The sequence below is a fragment of the Urocitellus parryii genome, chromosome 5 (genome assembly GCF_045843805.1).
Source record: "Urocitellus parryii isolate mUroPar1 chromosome 5, mUroPar1.hap1, whole genome shotgun sequence".
In the NCBI taxonomy this organism is placed as follows: Eukaryota; Metazoa; Chordata; class Mammalia; order Rodentia; family Sciuridae; genus Urocitellus; species Urocitellus parryii.
Genome location: NC_135535.1, coordinates 55937304 through 55955898, shown reverse-complemented (window position 1 = coordinate 55955898; position 18595 = coordinate 55937304). Strand labels below are relative to the sequence as shown.

Genomic DNA, 18595 nt, shown 5'->3' with positions numbered 1-18595 from the left:
AGTATTCTGTTTTTAAGTCCTTTGGGTATAGACCGAAGAGTGCCTGAGCACTTTGATAACTAATGTAAACTAAGAAATTGGGACTGTAAATTTACTTATTTTACCATATATTTAAAAAGGTAAGCCTTATATAAAATAAAGGAGGTTTGATATCATTAAGTGAATTTTAACAGAAATTTAATGAAATAAATGAAAGAAATGTTTTTATATATCACATAGTCCCAACTATTGCTGATATATGCATTGGATGTTTTTTCATTAAAGATGTTTCTCATAACTGGTATTATGGAACAGGTAAGTAAGATCAAAGTTGGAAGGATTCCTGTCATAAAAGCTATGTAACCTTGAGAACTTGACTTCTCCAAGCCTAGTGTTTTCTTTTCTCTAAAATGGAGATTATCAGAGCATTTGAGAGGATTGAGGCAACATATTTTACTTTTATATACTTATGTCTATCATGTTACCTTTATATGAAATAAGCTCTTCTGCAGTCCTAGCCTACCAGCTATAGTTCAGCATCCATTAGATAATTAGATAGTTAATTTTTTTTTTTTTAGAGAGAGGGAGAGAGAAAGAGAGAGAGAGAGAGAGAGAGAGAGAGAGAGAGAGAGAGAGAGAGAGAGAAATTTCTAATACTTATTTTTTTAGTTTTTGGTGGACACAACATCTTTGTTTGTATGTGGTGCTGAGGATCAAACCCAGGCTGCACACATGCCAGGTGAGTGCACTACCTCTTGAGCCACATCCCCAGCCCAATTGAAAATTTCTAAAAATTAAATTTCATCCTAAGTTCAATTTTTGGTATCTTTGCAGCAGTCTGGGCTTTGACAATGCAATAATACCAATATTTTTCATTTTCCCAAGGTAGTTATTGAATAATTACAATATGCCAGTCAAGGTCATCTAAGTTCCTAGACAAAAAGTCATCAGATATGTCCCATGCACCTGTGGTATAGGTCTGCTTTAGCATCCTGATGTACTTAGGCATGGGCTGGCAGCTGCCCATGAAAGTATACATTCCTTGTTAATCCAGCAATTAATTTCAGAGCTTGGTCTCAGGTCAATTACACTTCCTCTAGTTGGAGTTCATTCAGGCCCATTCTTAACAGTTCATCATGTTTGCCCATCCTAATCATATAAAAATAATTTTTTTAAAGACTGTGATGTACACTTTGCTTCAAAGAATAAATGTCAGTTTGGCTGTAGAGTGAATACAGCTGATAAGGACTCCTATCTGTGTTGCTCTCTTCACCTACCCTCCTGTTGACCCCTCACAGCTACCCATACCTGTAGGGTAGTAATATGGCAAACTGAGCACAGTGACATTTCAACAAGAGAAGCTCAAGTGATGGTTTCTCAGTGTGTTTTGGTTTTGTGATTTCTGCATGGTTGATTTTCAATACAACACCAAACCAATTATATATGTTTCCAACACCTACGGATTTTCTTTCATCTTTGATGTCTTCAATTAGAAGAAAGGCAGGTCATTTATATCTCTATGACAAAGATATGTGAACAAGATTAGTTCATTCAATATTTTTGCTAAAGTTCTAAGATCAAAACTTTTTTGGGCTAGTGTTTTCTCACTTTATTTTCAGTCTATGATGGTGAAATTTATTCTCTTAGGTTCAATTATACAACACAGTTATGTAATTGTGTTGTGCTTGTTTAAAGATTTTAGGTTATATTACTTTTTCAGGTGTGCAAGTAGAATTTCCTCAAGAGACTTGGAATACCTGTACCTGTAGATGTAAAACAGTGATTATGTAGTTTTATACAACAAGGCTTTACAGAATCTGCCTCCTGTGACTTTCAAAGATCACCTTTGGTGGTTGGATAAACTTAAAACAATGGATTTGTTTTGGGATGTCAGATAGGACATGGTGTCTCCAACCTGTCACTTGACAGCAAAAGGAATGTTATGCTTCAGCCTTGAATAATGTCCTCACATTCTTCAACCTTGGGTTAGTCATCCACTCATCAGCTGATGTGATTTTGCATTTTTGCCTGTGTCATTAATCACTCACCTTAAGTTCTCTTTTGGCACTGGAGGCCTGTTGCTTCCAAACCAAACATATTTTCTGGGCTTCTGGGAAAGGAAAGGAGAAGGAGCTTTAAAAGAAGATAATAGATGGGTTCTCAGTTATTTTAGCTTTGTTATTAATGCTAACTACTATCATAAATTATGGACTTATGATTGAGATGTTAATGAATATTTTATTCAAGGAACTTTTTATAAGTCTTAATGAGCACTGAGAATTCACAAACATGATTGGAAGATGCTGCTAAATTAAAGGGAGAAACTCTTGTAAGAGAGTAAATTATCTTCTATTTCTCTTGAAAATTTGAGTGTTAATTTACATAATATTAAATATTCCTTTTAGCTATCCTTTGGCTTTTGAAACAGTTCCTTGTTTTGTATCTTTTGTTAAGTATATCAATAAAATTATCTTTGCCAGATGACATTTTTCATTTTTAACATTCTTTAGATAATTACTAACCATGTGTAAACATGAATAATATATTTCCCCAATTACATCATACATTCTTAGCTTCTTTCCTAAGCACTTTTGTAAAAATATAGTTTGTGATTAAAATTTTCTCATGACTTAGAAAAGATCAGTAGCCCTTGCAATTCATTATGATATACACCAGAAGTAGAATTTTATGAAACCACAGAGTATTAAAATAGCAGTGTGGAAAGGGCTGCTGGGCCTCTCCGAAAAGTAGGGCTATTTAATTATCTAATAATGGTCTCCAAATTTATAGAATTGAGTATACCATATATTTTCCTACCTGATTTTGGATAAGAGATTACACATTGTTTAGTCTTCCAGAGGCCTAAAGATTTCTGTGTAAGGGTTTTCCTTTTTTCCCCCTTTTTATTTGTGTTGATTTCTGGTATAATGGGTAAAGGAATTATATGCCCATTAAGAAGAGCACCATAAAGCCTGTAATTTTTTGCAATTGTTTTTATATTAATGGAATTATAAAACAAGTTTTTTTTCTTTTTTTAGGAAGTCAAAGTCTTTTAAGCTTATCTATGATTTAAACATACATGTTTCAGAAGGTCAGATATATTAGCATTTGTGCAAGGTGAAAGGGAAGGTCAAAAGGCATGCCAGAACAGATGAAAAGCATCTCACTTTATTTTATTTTTATATTAACTACCTTGCTTTTTAAAACATCTTAATTTGGTATACATATCATGTAACTCTCAAATTACTCTATTTTTTATATATATGTCATCAGCATATAAATACCTTTTCGGTTCAGTGTATGCTTCTTCCTCAAAAAAATAAAAATAAAAAAAATTTAAAACAAATGAGAAAACTTTCACTATAACAAAATATTGTAAATTAAAATTGATGTTTTAACGTTGTAGAGGAAAATCTGGAAATTTCTAAGTTTACATTGTCAAAATAAGTTTATAGTTAGAGAAAAAAAATAAGAAGAAAGACTTTCTTATTATCCCCAAATATTTGTAATATTATTTTATCTCAAATGAGAATCAAAATAATGGGAGAAGTTGCTTTTAAGGGATGAGATAATAAATATATAGACAAGAGTAATTGTAGCAAATAATGTCAGTGTTATACGTATAAATGAAATAAATTCAGAATTACATATTTTAGTGTTAGTCACTGAAGTAAGAAAGTTAATTATAGCAAGATGTCATACCCTTAAAAATGTTTACTATGTATTTTACTGATTGTGTATACTAGGAAATTTGTGAGGAACATTTTAATGCTGTTTCTAAATTCAAGTGAATTTAATTATCTCTCTAAGGAGGTTCTATGCATGCAGAATAGACAAGTTTTTGTGTGATTCTTACTAAATTGGGACAATTTCATGTAAATAGTTGGTTTATTATCATCTTGGAACTTACATAGTAAAGATTGATTGTTTATCTAAAATCCCTTCCATGTAGGACTAAAAGGTCAAGGTTCTCTGGTCAAATCAGGTAACATTATAAGCATTAGCAAACTGACCTCATAGTACCTTTGTTCTCTCCTCTTTGTCCTTGTTCATGTGAAATATATTTAAACAATCTTTGCACTGTGCTATTATAAAAAAAATTCTTGATCATATCTGAAAGTTAATTATATTGGTTTAATAGTAATAGAATTATCAAGATTTACATATTTAAGTCTCTTATTTTTCAAGTAGGAAATTAGTGGTTATCTAATATTTATTTATCTATAAAACTAATATTTTTTACTAACTTACGTAACAACTATTAATGTTCATATTTATTAAGAATTTATTTGTTTTTTGTCTAAAACCAAACACTACTTTAGTAGATATATTAAGAATGTTAAATGAGTCAATTAATAGTCACACGTTTAGGATAGAAAGATATGTATATATATATATATATATATATTTTGGTAAGGAAATCAAAGAGAGAAGTCAAATGTTTGTTTCAAGGTTCAAATAATCAAAGAACTGATGATCATTTTATAGTGTTTATAGTACATTAGTTACTAAAGTTATACTTAAAAATTTTTTGATGTAAATAGTTTTAATATTTTTATATAAAAATCTCATGTTATTACTTTACAAACTCTCTACCTCTTCCTCTCTTCTCTCTCTCATACACATTATCCCACCCAAAGTAGAGGGAGCTTTGTTTTTGCAGGAAATCCTCTGTATTTGCAGAAATTTTACTTAGGACAGAAAATATGAGGGCAGGCACAAACACTATGATTGTAACACAGGGTTATTGGTTTAATTAATTTAATTAAATAATCCATATATATCTGAGTAGGACTTTAAATATAACCTTAGAATTTTAGAGAAGGCAAATAGCAATTTCAGCTATTTTCTATTGCAATAGAAAGCATAAAACTACATTCTGGGGAATCTTTTAGATTTGGAATTGGATACCTTTTTTTTATTTTTTAAAACATGCATCAAATATTTAGGTGGTTGCTCTGTTCTTTGATTCTTCTAGGAGTTAGTCTTAAGATGCAATGGTCTAGTTCAAGAGTCTAATAGACCAACATACAATAATCATGGGAGACTTCAACACACCTCTCTCACCACTGGACAGATCTTCCAAACAAAAGTTAAATAAGGAAACTATAGAACTCAATAACACAATTAACAACCTAGACTTAATTGACATATATAGACTATACCACCCAACATCAAGTAGCTACACTTTTTTCTCAGCAGCACATGGAACCTTCTCAAAAATAGACCATATACTATGTCACAGGGCAACTCTTAGACAATACAAAGGGGTAGAGATAATACCATGCATCTTATCTGATCATAATGGAATGAAACTGAAAATCAATGATAAAAGAAGAAAGGAAAAAGCAAGCATCACCTGGAGAATGAACAATAGGTTGCTGAGTGATCAATGGGTTTTAGAAGACATCAAGGAGGAAATTAAAAAATTCCTAGAGTTAAATGAAAACACAGACACAACATATCGGAATCTATGGGACACATTGAAAGCAGTTCTAAGAGGAAAATTCATTGCTTGGAGTTCATTCCTCAAAAAAAGAAAAAAACCAACAAATAAATGATCTCATACTTCATCTCAAAATCCTAGAAAAAGAAGAGCAAAACAACAGCAAAAGAAGTAGAAGGCAAGAAATAATTAAAATCAGAGCTGAAATTAATGAAATTGAAACAAAAGAAACAATTGAAAAAATTGACAAAACTAAAAGCTGGTTCTTTGAAAAAATAAATAAAATTGAAAGACCCTTAGCCATGCTAACGAAGAGAAGAAGAGAGAGAACCCAAATTACTAGCATACGGGATGAAAAAGGCAATATCACAACAGACACTTCAGAAATACAGAAGATAATCAGAAATTACTTTGAATCCTTATACTCCAATAAAATAGAAGATAGTGAAGGCATAGATAAATTCCTTGAGTCCTATGATCTGCCCAGATTGAGCCAGGAGGATATAGACAACCTAAACAGACCAATAACAATAGAGGAAATAGAAGAAACCATCAAAAGACTACCAACTAAGAAAAGCCCAGGACCGGATGGGTATACAGCAGAGTTTTACAAAACCTTTAAAGAGGAACTAACACCAATACTTTTCAAGCTATTTCAGGAAATAGAAAAAGAGGGAGAACTTCCAAATTCATTCTACGAGGCCAACATCACCCTGATTCAGAAACCAGACAAAGACACATCAAAGAAGGAAAACTACAGACCAATATCTCTAATGAACCTTGACGCAAAAATCCTCAATAAAATTCTGGCGAATCGGATTCAAATACATATCAAAAAAATTATACATCATGATCAAGTAGGATTCATCCCTGGGATGCAAGGCTGGTTTAATATACGGAAATCAATAAATGTTATTCACCACATCAATAGACTTAAAAATAAGAACCATATGATCATCTCAATAGATGCAGAAAAAGCATTCGACAAAGTACAGCATCCCTTTATGTTCAAAACGCTAGGAAAATTAGGGATAACAGGATCATACCTCAACATTGTAAAAGCAATCTATGATAAGCCACAGGCCAGCATCATTCTGAATGGAGAAAAATTGAAGGCATTCCCTCTAAGATCTGGTACAAGACAGGGATGCCCTCTCTCACCACTTCTGTTCAACATAGTCCTCGAAACACTGGCCAGAGCAATTAGACAGTCAAAAGAAATTAAAGGCATAAAAATAGGAAAAGAAGAACTTAAATTATCACTATTTGCAGATGATATGATTCTATACCTAGCAGACCCAAAAGGGTCTACAAAGAAGCTATTAGAGCTAATAAATGAATTCAGCAAAGTGGCAGGATATAAGATCAACACGCATAAATCAAAGGCATTCCTGTATATGAGCGACAAATCCTCTGAAACGGAAATGAGGACAACTATTCCATTCACAATATCCCCCAAAAAAATAAAATACTTGGGAATCAACCTAACAAAAGAGGTGAAAGATTTATACAATGAAAATTACAGAACCCTAAAGAAAGACATAGAAGAAGACCTTAGAAGATGGAAAAACATACCCTGCTCATGGATAGGCAGAACTAACATCATCAAAATGGCGATATTACCAAAAGTTCTCTATAAGTTCAATGCAATGCCAATCAAAATCCCAACAGCATATCTTGTAGAAATAGATAAAAGAATCATGAAATTCATATGGAATAATAAAAGACCCAGAATAGCAAAAACAATACTAAGCAGGAAGTGTGAATCAGGCGGTATAGCGATACCAGACTTCAAACTATACTACAGAGCAATAGTAACAAAAACAGCATGGTACTGGTACCAAAACAGGCGGGTGGACCAATGGTACAGAATAGAGGACACAGTAACCAATCCACAAAACTACAACTATCTTATATTTGATAAAGGGGCTAAAAGCATGCAATGGAGGAAGGATAGCATCTTCAACAAATGGTGCTGGGAAAACTGGAAATCCATTTACACCAAAATGAATCTGAATCCCTATCTCTCGCCGTGCACAAAAGTTAACTCAAAATGGATCAAGGAGCTTGATATTAAATCAGAGACACGGCATCTGATAGAAGAAAAAGTTGGTTATGATCTACACGCTGTGGGATCGGGCTCCAAATTCCTCAATAGGACACCCATAGCGCTAGAGTTAACAAATAGAATCAACAAATGGGACTTACTCAAACTAAAAAGTTTTTTCTCAGCAAAAGAAACAATAAGAGAGATAAATAGGGAGCCTACATCCTGGGAACAAATCTTTACTCCACACACTTCAGATAGAGCCCTAATAACCAGAATATACAAAGAACTCAAAAAATTAGACAATAAGATAACAAATAACCCAATCAATAAATGGGCCAAGGACCTGAACAGACACTTCTCAGAGGAGGACATACAATCAATCAACAAGTACATGAAAAAATGCTCACCATCGCTAGCAGTCAGAGAAATGCAAATCAAAACTACCCTAAGATACCATCTCACTCCAGTAAGACTGGCAGCCATTAGGAAGTCAAACAACAATAAGTGCTGGAGAGGATGCGGGGAAAAGGGCACTCTTGTTCATTGCTGGTGGGACTGCAAATTGGTGCAGCCAATTTGGAAAGCAGTATGGAGATTTCTCGGAAAGCTGGGAATGGAACCACCATTTGACCCAGCTATTCCCCTTCTCGGTCTATTCCCTAAAGCCCTAACAAGAGCATGCTACAGGGACACTGCTACATCGATGTTCATAGCAGCTCAATTCACGATAGCAAGACTGTGGAACCAGCCTAGATGCCCTTCAATAGATGAATGGATAAAAAAAATGTGGCATTTATACACTATGGAGTATTACTCTGCATTAAAAAATGACAAAATTATAGAATTTGGAGGGAAATGGATGGCATTAGAGCAGATTATGCTAAGTGAAGCTAGTCAATCTTTAAAAAACAAATACCAAATGACTCCTTTGATATAAGGGGTGTAAACAAGGACAGGGTAGGGACGAAGAGCTTGAGAAGAATGTTTACAGTAAACAGGGATGAGAGGTGGGAGGGAAAAGGAGTGAGAAGGGAAATTGCATGGAAATGGAAGGCGATCCTCAGGGTTATACAAAATGTCATATAAGAGGTAAGGAGGGGTAAGTCAAGAGAATACAAATGGAAGACATGATTTACAGTAGAAGGGGTAGAGAGAGAAAAGGGGAGGGGAGGGGAGGGGAGGGGGGATAGTAGACAATAGGACAGACAGCAGAATACATCAGACACTAGAAAGGCAATATGTCAATCAATGGAAGGGTAACTGATGTGATACAGCAATGTGTATACGGGGTAAAAGCGGTAGTTCATAATCCACTTGAATCAAACCGTGTAATATGATGTATTAAGAACTATGTAATGTTATGAATGACCAATAAAAAAAAAAAAAGATGCAATGGTCTTTTGTGAAGACTTAGATCAAGAGATTGTGGGAAACCAAGAACTCTAAGACTCTGAGCCAATAGAGCTACTCTGTGAATACCCTCAGTGTGCATTTTCTTGGAGATACTCGAAGTCATGCTGTTTGTGGAACTGGTGTATCTTCATGTAAATGTACCTTTAAGGGCCCCTTTGATTTAATTTTGTCCAATACTATTGAGTGAGGTTGTAATATGTCAAATGGCTCCTATTGGACACATGCTTTCCAGGCTTATTCTTGCCTCTTCCTTGTTATGAGCACAGACTGTAGACCCTGGAGTATCTAGGTTCAAGTCCTAGTCCTGATGCTTACTAATTAAAATTTGCTTAGACATCAGTGACTTCATCTGTAAAATGAGACCATAGATGGCATCTTCTTCACAGTGCAATTGTGAGAACTGTGATAATTTCTGTTAAGTGCTTAGAACAGAATTTGGCACATCCTAAGTGCTACATAAGCGTTAGCTATTGTTATTATCATTATATTTACATCTTAAATACTATATTCTCTGGATTCATTCTCTTTTTTAGATATGGACATAAAAGTTGGGGTAAACACATTTTAATGTAAATAAATCCTGTCACTTGTATAATTTGTTATGTCAATTGTTAACATTCCTTGTATTTTTATATAACTCTTTGTTCTTGTTGTTATAAGTATGTAGATAATGCAAATGTTGCATATTCTTTAATTATATCTTTTGTAGAATTCAATGATTCCATTGTCATGATCTTACCTTGTTAGTCTTTAGGTATGTTTTGATGTAAGTGGTTAAGTATCAGATGCAGATGCTTTGGGACTAAGAAAGTTATGCAGCACCCTATAAAAAGAAGTGTTAAATAAAAAAAAAAAACTTACAAAGTGAGGAATGCCTAGTCTGAATATTGTTTTAAAAATGATTGTCTTGAGAAAAGACCCTCTTAGGGGGACAGATAGAAATTGCTATTTCTATGAATGCCACATGGTCTGTCTAGTAAGGGTGGTGGGCATTTCTTTAGAAGCACATATTTTTAAATTTTTTTTTAATTTTTAATTTTTAGTTATACATGACAGTAGAATATATTTTGGCATATTATACATACATTGAATATAACTTCCCATTCTTGTGGTTGTACATGATGTGGAGTCATACTGGTTGTGAAAATAGGAAAGTTATATGAGAATAATTCTACTGTCTTTCCCATTCCCATTTTTCCTCCATTCCCTTTATGCCCCTTTGTCTAATCCAAAGTACTCTATTCTTCTTTTCCCCATCCCTTATTGTGTGTTAGCATCTGCATATCAGAGAGAACATTCAGCCTTTGTTTTTGGGGGGACTGGCTTATTTTACTTAGCATGGTAATCTCCAGTTCCATTCATTTACTTGAAAATACCATAATTTCATTCTTTTTTTATGGCTAAGTAACATTACATTGTGTATATATACCACATTTTTTTACCCGTTTATCTGTTGGAAGACATCTAAGTTGGTACCATAGCTTTGCTATTGTGAATTGAGGTGCTATAAACATTGATGTGGCAGCATTACTATAGTATGATGATTTTAAGTCCTTTGGGTATAAATGAAGAAGTGGGATAACAGGGTCAAATGGTGGTTCCATTCAAAGTTTTCTGAGGAATCTGCATACTGCTTTCCAGAGTGGTTGCACTAATTTATAGTGCCACCAGAAATGTATGAGTGTATCTTTTCCCCCTGATCCTTGTCAACATTTATAGTTGCTTATATTCTTGGTAAATGGCATTCTGACTGGAGTGAGATGGAATCTCAGTTTTGTTTGAATTTGCATTTCTCTAATTTCATCTAGAGTTGTTGAACATTTTTTTCATATATATGTTGACCGATTGTATTTCTTCTTCTGTGAAGTGTCTGCTCAGTTCCTTACCCTGTTTATTGATTGGGTTATTTGTATTTTTTGGTGTTAGTTTTTTTTTTTGAGTTATTTATATATACTGGAGAGTAATGCTCTGAGGGGAAGCACATAATTGATCAGCCTTTTATCATCAAAATAGCCATATTCCAAGGCACACAGTGTAATAATGAATTAGGCCAACATTTGTTGCATACCTTCTCAGCTAATAGATAAATGATGGCTGTTCAAGGAGGGTTTCTTGGTGCAATGGAGAAGAACCACCAACCTGTGAAGTAGCAGATTCCAGTGGGAGAGTTAGGCAGGGACATAAGATCTATTTATTCAGAACAAAGGCCAACAGCAGCACCCTGTGATGTCCTATACAGTTTTAAATTGTGCATTGCTCTTAAAAAACAGCTTGTCTGTGTCCTTGACTCTCTAGGTTTTCTGTAGTGGGATGAAAAACAAATCAAAACAAAACACAGTCTTCACACACACATGAAAGACAATGGATACCAAGTCTTTAAATTGGTTACTTAAACACAGGCCTATTGGGCATGTGGTTGAGAAACAGACACCAGTAATGACACATGTGCTTTTAGTTAAATGAGATTTATTTTTCCTCAAATACATCTGGCATCTTTGTGGTGTCCTGTAGTCAAATCCTTCTGTTTCTATTTTATGACCCACTTTTCCCAGATTTCACTGACCAGCATTTCATCTGACAGGATACAGTTGAAAACCACAGAAAATTAGAAGAAGCTCTCTCAAGTCACTTACCTTTGTAGAAGTGTATGGATCTCTGATTAGCTTCAGAGAACATTTTAAACACTGAACCCACAAAGGATGTCATTTTCTTGCCTCTGCTTAAAGTTTAATACTGCAGTTAACTGAAGGATTAAAAAAAAAAAAAGAAATGAAGATCTGGACGAAAACGTCTCTGTAATGAATTAATGGAAAGTGTCAAGTAAATTACATACCAAATGCCATGTCTGCTTTATCTTTATGTATCTCTCCCTTCAAATTATTTCAAAATTAAATAGGTAAGCTGAACATACCCAGTTATATTCTCCTAGTTAGAAATACTACTAACCTACTCACTGTGTTCATGTTTATTTCACAGAGAATGTGGATTATGTGGATTGATATCAATCCTAATAATCAAATAATTAGGCTTTTACTTTAGGCCAAATTGACCAGCTTTGATTTTCACTGTATCTTAAAGCTAGGAAATTTTTTTTAACTAAATTTTTGGTCTTCTCCCCTCACAAATAGTTCAGATAATAATCAATGGATAGTAACTATATGACTAAATCAATCATATTTGCTAATCTGTCCTTGGAAAATCTAGTTAATATTGAGGACAACATTTTCAGACATAGGAGAACACTTCTATGATGTTGTGCTGATAGCATGCTTAACAGCCTTATGATGACACAGAAGATGTCTGGAGTAGGTACCTTTATTATTAACCTCTTGCCTACAATATAGTTGAATGCATGAGTTAAGTTATGCAAGGTTCTACAGGGTATGACAATGCTAATAATTCTGTATGTAGACTGCTACTTTAGCTTGTTGACTCTGTTGCCCACCATGGGAAAATGACTGTGTTCATACCATGATGTATTCTTTTTCTTCTCTTTGTTTTTTTTTATAATGGGGATTGAACCCAGGGCCTCAAGCATGCTAAGTGGGTGTTCTACCATTAAGCTCTAGCCCCAGTCCCATCACGGCTTTCTTATACTAGCTACTAACTAAATATTGGTTAAACCAATTAAATAAACAGAAGAAAAAGAATAGATTCAGCCCTCTTTGATGCTGGGCCAGAGAATGTGGCTTGGATATATAGTCAAATGGAGTTTATATTTTGAGTTTATCTCTAAATGTAGGCTTTCCCTTTGTATGGTAGAACCTGTCCTAGTAAAATTATCACAGTGGAGAACAAATCAGAATATATCTCTTTGTAGGAAGACCCACCTGCGGAAAAAAGAACAGACAGTTCTCTACACCAGGTTTGCTTAGTGCTTTTTGTTGCAAATGAGTAAGCAGACGTGAAATAGATAGATACTTGTTAGTAGAAATATTACTTTTAATAGATGTGTTTGCAAGGGAACATGAAGCTACTAGATACATGGAATCCTGAGAATCAGAGAGATCAGATAATTTCCTCAAGGTGACAAGTAGAGTGTAGGTTTGAACTCGAACCTCCTAAAACTAAATCAAGTACTTTTTATGTTTTTAAGAATCTCATAGAGCTGGGCAGGATGGTGCAGGCCTGTAATTCCAGCGGCTCTGAAGGCTGACGCAGGAGGGTCACGAGTTCAAAACCAGCCTCAGCAAAAGTGAGACACTAAGCAACTCAGTGAGACCCTGTTTCTAAATAAAATACAAAATAGGGCTGGGGATGTGGCTCAGTGGTTGAGTGCCCCAAGTTCAATTCCCGGTTACCCCCGCCACCCCAAAACAAAGCATTTCTTAGACTAAAGAAGTGCAGCAAGGAGTTATGCTGCAGTGTCCTAGGAAACAGCAGGTTCCCCAGGGGAGCAAAGACTAGTGAGCAGACTGAGGCCTGGCACAGGCAGACAAGGGCAGTCCATGTCCTCTGCCAGCTGTTAAGGAGCTCACCAAGAAGGTCTTGTCCTCACACGGAGCCACCCAGAGAGGCCTTAAAACACGCATGCCATAGACTTGACAAGGTCTTGGGGCATGGCCGTGAGTCCTATAAACTATCTTTCCATGTGACTTTGCATTATTTTTCTTGTTATTTCCTTTGGATTCTCATATGCCATTTCATCCTTTTCCTTTAAAATAATTTGAAATACCAACTACCAAAGATTTTCATTTATAATACCTTACAATGACTGAAGAACAAAGTTTTTTCAACGTAAACTTTTCTTTGGAGGCATGACAAGAATCTCGTAGCCAGTGAGATGTGACTGAGTCAGTAGATTGAAAGTGGTAAACTCTGTTTATTTATATCTTGTTAATGATTAATACCTTTGTAGTTTTAAAAACCAGAATAAATAATGGCTTCTTATTTTTTTAAAATACCAGTGAAAACCAAACACATTAAAATATCTGTACTAATTGGCTTTAGCAGTATATGGCATTGCATATTTGATCCTAGAATATTTCATCACATATCCCCCGTGGGTATTCCTGTGTGTGGTGGAGGGGTAGCCGGTGGGTGGACAGACACTTGTTAGTGGAGGTATTACTTGTATAACAATTGGGAGGCTACTACATTTGTTGAAGTTGCCTGGCATCTGTGGGAATGAGGGAAAGGAGATAGAATTGAGTCTCGGTGGAAGCGGAATCTTTAAGGATTGGCAACTGTGATATGACAGTGGAGAGCAGGAAACATCATGGACTTTCAGACTTTGTGCTGAGTCACTAGCAGAATGTTGGTGCATTTAACAGAAGTCTGCTGAAGGTGATGGCAGAGAGCTAAGTGGAATCATGGGTTCTGAGATAGAAAGGTATTTTAGAAGCACTTTCTCTGAACATGTTTCCTCAATTAGCTGAATATACTAAGATCTTCTGTTGAATGGATAACAGCCAGGGAATAAAAGATCTTAAATGATCCATGTACTCAAACCAAGAGAGCTGCTGTTGTGGGTAAAAAGAGGAAATCACTGAAGATGGTAGAGTTCTGTATTGTTTGTGTTTAGGACTGCCTTTATGTCTTCCTGTGATGTATTGAAACTTTAAAAGAATTGCCCTATAATGCAAATTTGACTGGAGACTTTTTTCTTTTGTTCTTATCAAGGCTAAAAAAAGAATTCCATTTTACATTATGACTCTGGGCAATTACCTCAAGTAGTGAACTTGGACTATTTTTTCTATGGCATACTAACTTTGAGCTCCATAATTCTAAACTCCAGAATATAGAATCCCTGTCAGTTTTATTCAATGAATGTTAAGACTGTGGTACTCTTTCCAGAAAAACAATAGGAAAAATATTTTATCTAAATGAGAAAAGCAAATAGAAGATTCCCCTTATGTTTGTAAGACAATTAATCTTTGTATTTTTCTGACTAATTTATTGCTGTTTCCCATCCAAAATTTATACCTGAGCTTTCTGTTCTTTTGAATTTCTTGCACTTTTTTATGCTTAATTTTTAAATTTCTTTATATGCGGTGCTAGGGATAGAACACAGGGCCTAGTGCATGCTAGTTAAGCACTTTACCACTGAGTCACAACCCTGGTCCTGGATTTTTTATTCAGATTAAAAACCTGGATTTTGCACATTAATCTAGATTTATTCAGAGTCATAAAGTGAGAAACATCAAAATCTCACAAGGGAAATGTGATAATGCTGCATGAAACTTGGGAATAATGTTATAAACAAATCTATTGCCAAGAACTTATTGTTGTGTTTTAAATGCAGAATTAATAACCTGTTCCAAGACCACAAATGCAATATATTCATCAGGGTTTTCTCCTAAGACTATCTGTATTTCCTATCATTTCTGACTCCACATTAATGAGAATGTTAGAAACTGAAATTTAAATAAAATCTTTACATAGTCCTATTTTTGGCTTTACTCTTGAGAATGTGTAACCTTGGCAAAGGTTAGTCACCTTCAGGCATTTCTCCCTAGAGCTCAGGGAACAGTTCTTTGGCTTTTATTTTCTCAAAGGTGCATGTAGCAAACACAACTGTGTGTGCTCATCTCATATCCTACAGAATATGGTTGCTCAACTTTAGTAACACAAGTTCTTTAAGCTTTAATTATGATGTGTTTCTTGTTAAGAAAAAGAGAGGGTTAGGATGTAGCTCAGTGGTAGAGCGCTTGTCTAGCATGCACAGGCCTTGGGTTCAATCCCCAGTTTGGGAGTGCAGGAAGACCAACTGTTGAATGTTTTCCTGTGATTACAAAGGTGACAGAAGTCGCCAGTTATATTGTCTTCTGTTACAAACACTAATCCATACTTCGCTGCTATAGGTAATTTTGATTTTTTTGGAAAGATTTATTAAAAATGTGTGCTTAAGATGCAAATTAATTTAGTAGAAGTCATCTGTGAAGAAAAATAAATTCTACATTTAGAAAGTAAATATACAATTTAAAACTTAAGCTTTTTAACCTTTCCTAACAGGCATTATGAACCATGTATTCAATCAGTGGATAGTATTTTTTAAAGATTTAATATTGTAATGGCAATAACCAAAATAATAGTGAATAAGTACAAACTATATTATCCACACTCTTGCCAATTCTAATCATTATAGGTCATATTTTATGAAATTATGTTCTTGGTTACAGTATATTTTGACATATTAAACTTAGATTTTTGTATTTCTCCTTTATTTAACTTTACAACTTCATATAATAATTCTTTTTTTTGGGGGGGTGTATCAAGGATTGAACTCCTGGCACTCAACCACTGAACCAAATCCCAGCCCTATTTTTGTATTTTATTTAGAGAGAGGGTCTCACTGAGTTGCTTAGTGTCTCACTTTTGCTGAACCTGGCTTTGAATTTGTGATCCTCCTGCCACAGCCTCCCCAGCCACTGGGATTACAGGTGTGCACCACTGTGCTGGGCAGAACTTCTTATAATGATTCTAAGTAAAAAATATTAATTATACATAGGAAGCTGCATAAAGTTAACATTCATGGTATACTTAATAGTGTTTGTATTTACTAAAGGTGGTAAATATTCCTGTATATAATTTGAGTCTTGTTATATTTTCATTATGTATAAGTAGTTAATAAAGCAGATATCTTTATAGATATCTTTATTGAAATTTTGTTCCTTTCTTAAAAAAAATACTTTGAGGTGTATCTCTACAGAGTACAAAGTGAAATTATTTTTAATTGTTTAATCACTTTGTATTACATCAGTACTTCTACTCCAGATAAGTGTGTCAAATACTGTTGGAAACTACAGGAGGCCATTGTTTGGGACTAAGCTCCTGCATTGGCATACAACAGACTGGGCTAAAAACGGAGTACTCACCCATGCTACTAAGGACTAGTAACCATGGGCCTTCAATTGGAACCCAGGACCCAGTATTTCCAGGTCACTAAGGGGGAAAATAAGCTGTCTATCTGACCTCCTGAAAAAATCAAAATTAGAGAAGATAACATCCAAATTTCCCAAACAGTACAGTGTTCATTGGCTTGAGAATGAAGTTCCCTTGTCTTATTTTTTACACAAAAGAGATAACCTAAAGTAACCTGATGATAACCAGTCAGTTGTTTTTCTATTGTTTTGTCTCCATGTCTCCACTTTAAACGGAAAGTAACTTTAAAATGACCCGTCTACCTTCTGTTCTTTTGTTTCTGCTTTCTTCAGACTTCCCCTATCTGTAAAATCAAGTGTTGCCTGACTCTAGAATTGAAAGTAAAGCAAATGAAATTCATTAAGCTAAATGGTTGTAGTCTGTCTTTTCATTCTAGCTACTAAGCACTCTGCTGTGTTGGGGCAAAGATGCACTTGAAGAGTTCTCTGTAAAGATGCCATCATCTCCTTTTGCCGGATGTATACCATATAATTCTAAATGCCACAGTACAATTTGTTCATAGTATTATAGAAGGTAAGAAGATAGGTATTATAAAAGATAAGAAGATAAGAAATTTTCTTATGTTTTCATTTCTTTTCAGTTGTCATGTTAAGGTTTTGATAGAAGGGATAGAAACATACTCCAGATCTTATTTCATAAAGATAATTGCTTTAGTTGGTTAAATAAGTGAGAAGAAATTTCTGGAGGTTATTTATATTTTTACCTGGTTATTGTAACAATTATATACTTTTAGAAATGTAGCCTATTAAAATCTTCGGGAATCACTTTTACACCCAACTATTGATGCTTAGTTCCAAGTAACTGCATTATTCCCATGAGATATCAAATGCCCCTTACCCACTAATTAGGGAAAAACTGCCAAATTAGAGTCAAATCCAGGACCCAGAATTCTCCAACCATATGAGCTTGTGTAAGTGATTGAAGCTCTGAGCTTCAGTGTTCCCATACTTAACATAATGTCCATCTTGTATAGTTACAGAATGAGGAAATGGATGCAAATTGTTGGGTATAATGCCTACCTAGAGTGTGAGAAACACCCAGCAAATGAAATCTCTTATTTCTCCAAAGGTTATTGTGGTTTGCTCATATACAAAGATGGTGTTACTGATCGACTATAAGATTCACTGTTAGGCGTTTAGGTTGGGGACCTTTCTCAACTGAGGGCATGTATTTACAGAATTGCTGACCAAGTAAGGAATGTAGTATGTAATCGGGCAACAAAGGGATTCAACACATGACCTTAGCCTTTTGATATTGTTTCCCTTGCCTCAGACTCTGTGACAGATTCACTTACCCTGTGATGTATATAGTACAGTACTCTAGCAGTGTGTTCCAAACATGATGTTTAATCACATGATGGAAAACACACTTGAAAGTGTGGCTACATCAACTTCAGAGAATCAGAAGATTAAATTTAGCAGTTCTAACTGCCAGGCTTGTTCACCTTCTTTGACCCAGGATATAATTTAAGCTCCGCTCACTTTATACTGTGAAAAGTATGAACTAATTGTGCATGTCAAAGCAAGTTCTTCAAGAAGAGAGAGGGCTACCTTTCCCCTATTTGAAAGAAGAGAGAAGGAAGGGCAAAGCAGAGAATCTCTGGAGACGTGTGTGCAAGTTTGCTTCTGGCTAGAAGTTAATGATCAATTGCCTCTCTGCTCAGCTCTGTGCTCAGAGAAAGAAGCAAACTTGGGTTCTATCTATTCAGGTAACTTTCAAATCATACTTACTGTAAAAATATACAAGCTGTGCATGTTAACTGTACTTTATAAACATGTGATTGTTTTTATTTCTTTAGTTTTCTCTGATATCATATTCTAAAT

General features: G+C 34.8%; 1 protein-coding gene across 6 annotated transcripts in view; it reads left to right on the top strand.

The window, feature by feature from the left end:
- Positions 1-18595, top strand: part of Slc16a7 (solute carrier family 16 member 7) — a 182983-nt gene that overhangs the window by 46587 nt on the left and 117801 nt on the right. Inside the window, exon 1 of one of the 6 annotated variants that reach the window (XM_026392954.2) lies at positions 18108-18480. The exons of the other annotated variants lie outside the window; for them this stretch is intronic. The gene's annotated coding sequence lies outside the window, so the exon portion shown is untranslated. Of the gene's footprint in view, positions 1-18107; positions 18481-18595 lie in introns of those variants that run through there. 6 annotated transcript variants of the gene reach the window in all.